Genomic DNA, 10,000 nt, shown 5'->3' with positions numbered 1-10,000 from the left:
ACAGACGTTCAGCTTTATATATATATATATATATATATATATATATATATATAAAATGGGTAAAGAAATTCCAACGAAAGAAAGATGTATATTTAAATAAGGGAGTAGTCACCAACAATGTGTATTTTTTAACATTATTTTATTATTCCGTGTCTTGGTTTTTCATTGAGAATTATGTTTGGATCATTGTAATAAGGTTTTTAAGTCATTGAAATCGTTTACGCGCGTTTCAGACGGTCTGTGATGCGTCCTCGTCAGAAATTATTTTCAAATGTGACCTTATCTCTGAGTGTGTAAAACAGTCTCGGGAGTTCGACCTGTGCAACAAAGTCGATTTTGTTTTTAGCCGGTAAAAGCAGTTGTTAAGTGTTCCAAATTGAAAAATTTGAACTTACTAAACAAAACTCGACATAAAATGCTGCTCTATGCATGCACAAATGCACATTTATATAGTAAAACGCGTTAAGTTTTTAGCTTTGCTATACATATACACGCATATATATATATATATATATATATATATATGATTGCAACGTATTGTCAGACGAGTGCCACTCCCTCAGACACTTAAACTCCATGAGACCAAAAATGCATTCAGTCGCCACATGACCATTTTAATAGATACATGCCTGAGAGAGTACCTATACACAGATGATGTTACAGAGTCTTAGCTTTATACGACAGCTAAGTCTCTCCCTCGGCTCACAATGTTGAGATCCAGCAACAAGCAAGAGCAAGATAGACAGCAACAAGTTAAAATGTAGACCAACTTAATGCGGGTACTGGTCTCCCGCTTTATGGTTTATTAAATCAGAGATTTGCTTCTTCTAGAAAGGTTGCCTTCACCATAGCTACGAGAGCCCTCTCCACCTCAACACACACATACATACCCACAAACACACACGGTGCTAGTTGGCTGTTGACCCTGAAAAAAGGGTTCATTCGCCCTTTTGGAAGGTTTTGTTTATAATGCCTGATGGAGACTAACCACCCTCTTCATGAAACAATCCGGTGGGAAACCAGTTTAGTCGCCGGTGACCCGACCATGAGGCAGGTAGAACTGGGTTACATGGTACCAGTAGCATATGACGTGACCTGGCATATATATATATATATATACATACATACATACACACATACATACATTCACACATATACATATATATACACACACACATATATATATATATACATATATATATATATATATAAATGTAATTTTTGGTTTGTTAAAAGTGAATAAACCCATATTACTACGTTACCAATTTAACTGAAATTTTCAGAAAATCTATTTTTAAAGTCAAAGAATGTTTGCATGTTATTAAAATAATTTAACATTGCGAATTATAAACATATTAAATTATAAATGAAAATGTTTTTCGTAACTGCGAGATTGTCCCCATTTCATTTCCGGTAGAAATGAGCCTTTCACCTATTGACATAAGTATTATTTGTATCAATTTTTATGATACTCATGCAGAGAGTGATTCGGGCTGCAATAATAACGTTATTATTTAAAAAAAAGCTATTCTTAACATGGGGAGGGGAGGGTGTTTTGTACCTATTCTGTACTTTAACCTTACAATTGAATAAAAAAGAAACATATCGTAAAACTTTAATTTGGAAATAGGATATAAAAAATAGCGCGGATCACTGTCTGCATTTTCCCTTTTATTATTCTTAGAGAGTAAAACTTTTCTTATTCATGAAAAGAGTTAAGCCTACGTAAATAAATAAATGTTTGTACACGTGACAAATTATCAATAAATGGTTTACTTACTTTTTTTTCTTAAATTATTCATGAAAAGAGTTAACGTAAATAATCTTTGTAAAAGTAAGTGCGAAAGTGCCGTAGTTGTACTCCCATGCGTAATTTCTATACTCATAGGTTTTTGGAAATTTTTTTCACTGGATTATTATTGATTGGACACTAATAAAACAGATTATTAAAAAAAAATTTAAAAAGAAATCATTACTTCGACATTTGAAAGTGGTGCTCACTTTTTAGCTACAACGTTCTGATAAATCAGTCACCCATTTTGTAACCAATAAAAATGCGGTATATCAAAACCATAGAAAGTAAAAATAATATGAGTCTCTACCGCATTTGTAAGTCAGAAATATATTTGTTTATCAAGGAAAAAAAATAGATTGAACATGACTTTTTTATTGTTTTTATGAAAATAAAGTTTCGAGTTTTTAAATTTTTTTTTCTTTTTTACTTATTTAGTTAAAAGTCAGTTTGTGGGTGTTTTTCTTTTTTTAATAATTTGTTTTTATGAAAGGTGAGGGTTTTTTGTTTTTTTTCAAAACTTTTTTTTAAATTTTTTTAAGTATTATAAATTTCACTAACATGCTGGAGAAATGTTGGTGCTAATGCAGAGAGTGATCCGCGCAATTTTTTAAATCGTATTTCCACGTTTAATTAAAGTTTTATGATATGTTTTTTTATTCAATTGTAAGGTTAAAGTACAGAATAGGTACAAAACACCCTCCCCTCCCCATGTTAAGAATGGTTTTTAAAATAATAACATTATTATTTCAGCACGGATCACTCTCTGCATGAGTACCGAAATGTTTAATAATTTGGTATTTTTTTTTAGATTAGGTCCACCTCCACAATTTTCCTTTAAATGACGACATTTATAGATTTTTGAGTATGCTGAATACGGAAATCGCATTGAAATTTTACGGAAATCAGTAGTTATACAGATAAAAAAAGTTATATTATGCATTGTATTCTTTGGCGGCCATCTTTTTACGCGCGCACGCGCTATAAACAAATGTATGCGCGTAAAAAACATGGCTGCCCAAGATTACAATGCATAATACAACTTTTTATATCTTGATAACTACTTATTTCTGCAAAATTTCAATGCGATTTTCGTATTCAGCATAGTCGAAAACCATTACAAGTCATTTAAAAGAAAATTGAGGAGGTGGACCTAATCTAAAAATTTACCAATAATTTTCCATCCCGTACGCCTCCCGATACATTGCTTCGTTAACATGCGACCATTTTTTATCTCTCGAAGACACTTCCGTATTTAGCCAAAAAAAAAAAAAATGGGTGACCGATTTACCAGAACGTGGTAACTAAAAAGTGAGTACCCCTTTCAAATGCTGAAATAATTTTTTTTTTTCAATTTTTTTCATAATCTGGTTAGTGTTCAATCAATAAATATCCAGTGAAAAAATTTCAAAAAACCTATCAGTATAGAAATTCGCATGGGGGTGATGGTTGTATAACTCCGCCACGTAAGTAAATAAATAAAAAATGTAACGTGCACATGCGTTAGCCTTGACTAGGGGGGGGAATTAAGGGAACGACTATTAAATAATTCTGCGGGTCGCCATGGAAATCAACGCCCAATGAGTACCAAAATAGTTTCCATGATATGAAAATTTTTTTTTCGAAAAGTGGATGATCACTTTTCCATGTAAATTTAACTTTAAATGAGACCCATTTTCTGGCCACCTGATGAAGGGGCATTTCTTTTCGTGTTTATTGGCTTAAAGGTTTTTTGACAAGGCAGTTTGGTACGCGAGTGCATATTTAACAGTTTTCGTTTATGCTCACGCGTAGCATAAACAAAGGCTACGTCTGTGAAATGGAAAATAGTCCCATAGTTCAGGGGTTATTACCATGCAAAAGAAATCAAACAAAACCTTTTTAGCCAAGAAACACACAGAAAAAAAAACATAGCATCCATTTTTTTTCTATCGAATTCATTTGCTGTTTTTATTGAAAACTATTTTCCCCCGGATTTTTGATATAATTTTCCATTAAGGGCCGTGCGTCTCACGTTCGTATATAACAACATTTTTTTTTTGTAGACTTCGGTGTGCTAAAAACGAATCTGCAAACCGTTTCCGTTGCAAAAAAAAAAAAAGTTTTTATGATATGAAGAAATTACTTTTTCGAAAAGTGGGCGATCACTTTTCCATGTAAATTTAAATTAAAATGAGTACCCACTTTCTAGTCACTTGAGAGAGGGAGGATTTTTTCCCATGTTTATTGGCTAAACAGCTTTCGTTTATGCTCACGCATAGCGTAAACGAAGGCTACATCTGTGACATGGAAAATAGTCCCAGAGTTCAGGGGTTATTACCAAACAAAAGAAATCAAACAAAAAAACTTTTTAGCCAAGAAACACACAGAAAAATGCCCCTCTCTCAGGTGGCCAGAAAGTGGGTGCTGATTCTAAGTTAAATTTATATTGAAAAGTGATCACCTACTTTCCGAAAAAGTAATTTCATGAATATCATGAAAACTTTCTTTTTGCTACGGAAACGGTTTGCAGATTCGTTCTTAGCACACCAAAATCTACAATAAAATATTTCGTTATATACGAACGTGAAACGGGCTTTAAAGTAAAATACTACCGGATTTTTAAGAGCAGATTTGCCGTTTAGTCGTACAAATATCCTCAAACCAGATAATCACTAAAATGGACTTTTAAAAGTCGTCACCTGTATCGAGCAAAAGTTTAAAACCACCGATTATATGCCAGCCTACGTCATGATAACATATTGAGTGAGTTCCTAACAGTATTTTGTATAGTTTTTTAGTTTAAACTCATTTTCCCAAAATTTCCCCAAACTTAACATGTTCGATACAGTCTGCCGCCATTTGTATTTTTCAGATATACCGATAAACATTGAATGTTTTTGAACCGATTATACATTACATAAAAACACTAAAATCTTATCCAGTTAGGTAGAACACTTACTTTTCTTGCCTTTGATAACATTTATTTGTTATATATTTATTTTTTGACAACTTCTTTGTATCTGTGTTTAGTAATATAAACCCTTTTCATTTAATGTAACGTTTAGTCGGCTCGAAAAACAGTGTTTATTGGTGTATTTGAAAACTACAAATGGTGGTGGACACTGTTGATTACTTTAACTTAGAGAAAGTGAGTTAAAACTAAAAAAACTATACAAAATACTGTCAGAAACCTATCCATTATGCCAGCCTATGTCATGGCAACATATGTTCGGTGAGTTTCAGACACTGTTTTGTATAGTTTTTAGTTTTCAACTTACTTTCCCAAACTTAATGTATTCAACAGAATTCGCGACCATTTCTGTTTTTTGAGCCAATTAAACATTTTACATTACATAAAAACACTAAACAATTATCCAGTTAGGTATAAACGTAACTTACCTCACCTTTGCTTTCATTTATTTGTTTTTGGACAACTTTTTCGAATCTGTGTATAGTAACCCCCCTCCCATCAACCAAATATTAATTACTAACTCACATTTTTGTATACAGAAAACAACAACAACAAAAAAAAACATTTAGCGTTTCAACATTTTTGCTACGTTCGGCTTCATCCACTGATTGGTGGTCGAGTCCAAACCATGAATGATTGACAGAAACTCCCGAGGATCCAGATCAAATTTTGCGAGAGTACCATTTTTTTCATTTTCGCCTTCTTTTTCACTTTTTGGAGTGGATTGCTGTACTAAGAATATAAGAAACATGCATTTTTCTCTTTTTATTAAATTTTTACATTACACCAAATCGAGCCACTGCAACGCGTGGCAGGGTACAGCTAGTATATATATATAAATATATATATATATATAGAAATTTTCAAAGTTAGGGATTCTCACTGTATATTAACTCTTTAGATTGAACGAAATCTGTGTTAGATAAGTGCCTTCTACCGATGACAATATCTTTCAAATCGATCATCGTTTTTCTTCTCGGTATACACCACGCATATTTTTTTCATAAGCCCTAACACATTTTCTAAATAATAAAATTCTCCACAGAAATTAAAAGTGGTAAAAAAAGAAAACAATTATATAAAAAAAATTAGTGTTTCCGTAGCCAAGAAAATTTAATTTGAAACTTACCGGCATGATATTTTTATGTTTTAACTTATTTGAAAGCATTTATTCAGTTCTAAAAAGAAAGTGTCGACATAATAAGTCACAGCTTTGAAGCCTAGGTAATCGGTCAAGTATATAAAATTAAATCAAATTGTCAACAGGCATAAAAAAAATGTAAAAAAAAATAACATCCCGAAAGGACTGTCGTTGGGGGTGCGGTGTAGTGGCATGTCGGTATTTTGTGCATATGTTATGGTAGTTCAAGGAGAGAGTAAGCAATGCGTGTTAAAATGCCAGTAAGTCTCAAACATTTAGCTAGAGATCACCGGAATAAAATTTTAAGAATTCCAGTATTTAATTTAAATAATTTTGGGCGATTATCAAGATTTCAAAGATGATGTATATATATATATATATATATATATATATATATATATATATATATATATATATATATATATATATATATATATATATATTTAGCAGAACTGCATCATTTTTATGAGTTAATTTAATTTTATACGTTTGTGCGATGCATGTATGTTAACATACTGAATAGTTAAAAAGAAGTTGCCAGTATTTATGAAACATTAGGATAATTTTAAGGTTAGCTGTATTTAATTTTCTGTTTTAAGCGATTATCGTGTTTGATTATCATTTTTTAGCAGTAATGCGTAGTGTAAAGAAGTGCATGTTTGCTTTTGTTAGAATGTATTCTCGGAACCCACCATGTAATTATTTTACCGCAGTAATCTGTAAAAAGTATATAATAGTGAAATGAATTATTGATACCCTAGTGCCCGTCACAGGGAGGAGAAGGAAAATTAAATGCCTATTAACTGAAATTGACGCCGTGCGGAGATTTTTGTTCTAGCAATATTGTAATGTTCTGAATTGTTCGTTTATAATGATCTAATTCCGGAATAAGAGAATTAGCTGGCAACCAATCAGAGGCAGCGACCTTAATATTTTTTTTATTCTACTACAGTAAAGGCGTTTATCTGTGTATGCATGAGCCAGTTACGGCCGCTGTAAGCGTAGGATCTGTGGAACGAGTAAACCTCCTCTCGGTGGCGGTGGTAGTTCTGAATATTAAGAGGGGAAAATAGGTACCCCTTCCTATAACAATGTTTTGACTGTGATGGTGTTGCTCCAAGCATGTAAGCTATACTAACAACATTAACAATCCTAAAATAATAAAGGCAAAATAAAAATTAAATCACAAAATATTATTTTAAATACTCATTTTAATAAAATAATACATTATTATATGATTAGCGTAATTTTAAATACAAATTCACGTGGATATAGGATTTATTGACGTAACAAAAGAGGAAAAAGGAAATAAATATACCAAAAAATTAAACTAGGTTGAGAAATGATTATTAATCCTTTATCGAAGGAATATTTAAATATAACAATTACAGAAGGAACAAATATTTAAAAATAATTAAATTTAAATATGTAGGTAAATAAAATAAAAAATAAAATAGTAGCAAATAAAATAAAATAAGATAATTTAAAAATAAAACCCAGGAATATAGATTAATATATACGGAAATGTTTTAAATGTTAATATTCATTTTAAATATATAATACAATTTAATTTATAATACTACTTAGATGAATTAATAAATATAATTATATATACAATAGATTAACATACAATAATAATAATAATAATAATAATAATAATAATAATAATATATAATAATATAATAATATAACAAAAAAGTAGATAAATATATTATTTACTAATACAATAAAAATCGTTTAATATAACTGGGTTGGATAAAGGGAAATAACTCATTAGATATAAAAACATAAAATATTAGTAAATAAAATAAAAAAGTAAATAAATAAAATAAGTTAATGAATATATGATGGATTGAAGTAAAATATATGTCAATAATTAAATTATATTAAAACAAAACAATAGCTTAAAGATATGAATTATTTATTATGCCTTTAGAATTTACGGATAAAATATAAAATCCATAAAGTCAGTAATCTAATTTCAATATATTAGGATACACTGACAAATAGTAAAAATTATGATATATTTTAATTCGATATATTAGATAAAATATAAGTACGAAAGGATAACTAATAAATTTCAATTGAAACATTCCAATTTAACTTAGAAAACTGATAAATAAAACTCGTGAATGTAGATTAATGTATACAGGAATGTTTTAAACGTTAATATTTATTTTAAATATATATAATTCAATTTATGATACAAATTAGATGACTTAATCAATAATAATGTACACAATAAAATATAATTTTAATAGAATAAAACATGTATAAATGCATTTGAAGCCAAAACTGCAACGCGAAATTGTATTATTATAAAATAAACGGTTGTTTATTTTTAAAGAAACATATTTCGAAGTAGGACTCCTTTGTCAATTTTTTTTCCTCTTCTTCTTCGATGTAATGCAGTGAAAGGTAGTTCGATGAAGAGTCCACGTGACGTTCTTAACTGCGGGTATTTTATGAAGCCGGATAGGTGACGCGTGGTCGCGCATTTTGAAAATCTGGATAATTATTTTGTGTATATCCGTTAGAAGCGCTGAGTGAAATTTGAAGAATAAAACATGTAAATAAAACATTTGAAGCCAAAAATATAACTCGGAGTATTTCTTTAAAAATAAACACCCGTTTATTTTATTAAAAAATTTGCGTTGCAGTTTTCGCTTCAAATGTATTTATACATGTTTTATTCTTGAAATTTCACTCAGCGCTTCTAGCGGATATACAACTACCCAGATAATTATAATAATAATAATAATAATAATATATAATATATATATATATAATATAATAAAATTAAAAAAAAACTAGATAAATATATTATTTACTGATACAATAAAAATCGTTTAATATGAGTAGCTTTGATAAGAGGGAAACAACTCATTAAAATTCAAAAGTGAATTATCGACCTTTAACTGTATTTAAATAATTGAATAAATAATATAATAAGATAAAAAGCTATAGCAAACATCTAAATGACTATTTTAACCACAGTTCCTGATTTCAAAAAACGAAAAATTAAAAGATTAATCTGCCTTACTTTTAATGCTAGGTTTATTTATTGTGTCTTTTAAATTCAATAAAAACCCTTCAAAATTTGCTGATGAGGAGACCTTGCTTATCAAAAAACTATATATAATTATTCTACATAACTTGATGTATACCACAATAAAAAGCACTGTTTTCCGAAATGATCGTACAGATAATTGATTTTGTTGTTGTTCCTTCTTATGAAACGGATTTTTAATTTAATTAAAATTTGATTGTTAAATTTTAAATTATCAATCACATTACTAAATATTAAATTAGCTCTAGGATATTTAACTATCGAGCTTATTATATATCTAAATTACAACGAGCACTTTCTATTTCCTGTATTTTAATTAAACAAGTAATTTCACTGTTACATTAAAATACGCTCAGCTCTTTAGACTATTGTTCTAATCCCCTTTAAATTATATATATATATATATATATATATATATATATATATATATATATATATATATACTAGCATTTCAGGCCGGCGTTGCCTGGGGGCTGGGATGCGTATGTTGAGCAAAGAAAAAGTGGTAGTAGGAAGGCAGGCTCGAGCCCGTACCGCAAAGGAGGAAAAGAACAGGGTAAAATCTAACGTTTATGCTGTTACGACCACCGCCAAACCGGAAGCGATATTTTTTTACAATTAAGGTTAGACAATATAAAGGAGAGGATAACTTTTAAAAATATCGGCGAAAAAGTGCCCCCCTCCTGTAGAAAAGTGCCTAGTTGAAGGGGAAGATATTAATGTTTTTAGCCAATTTTTCGATATTTGTCGTATGAAAGATCGAACTTTAAAACGATACTGATCTTAGTAAAATCCGTCGCCTCTATTGAAAGTTTCAGGCATACATGCAAGCGGACATACATACATACATTTGTGTATTAGTAACTAAAAGTTTTCGACCCAAATTGATGAAAAAGATTGCCCTATCTCTGAATACCCTTTATGTAAAATTTCAAATATTTAGACCAGAAATTGTCTAAGTAATTTGGAAGAGACCGCAGAGGTCAATTTTAAAAAAAAAACTTTGACCCCTATTTTGACCCCTTTAAATTTATAGTTTGTGTG

This window comes from Euprymna scolopes, chromosome 43, assembly GCF_053919585.1.
Source record: "Euprymna scolopes isolate OS-2025 chromosome 43, ASM5391958v1, whole genome shotgun sequence".
Classification (NCBI taxonomy): Eukaryota; Metazoa; Mollusca; class Cephalopoda; order Sepiida; family Sepiolidae; genus Euprymna; species Euprymna scolopes.
Note: the sequence above shows the minus strand (reverse complement) of the source record.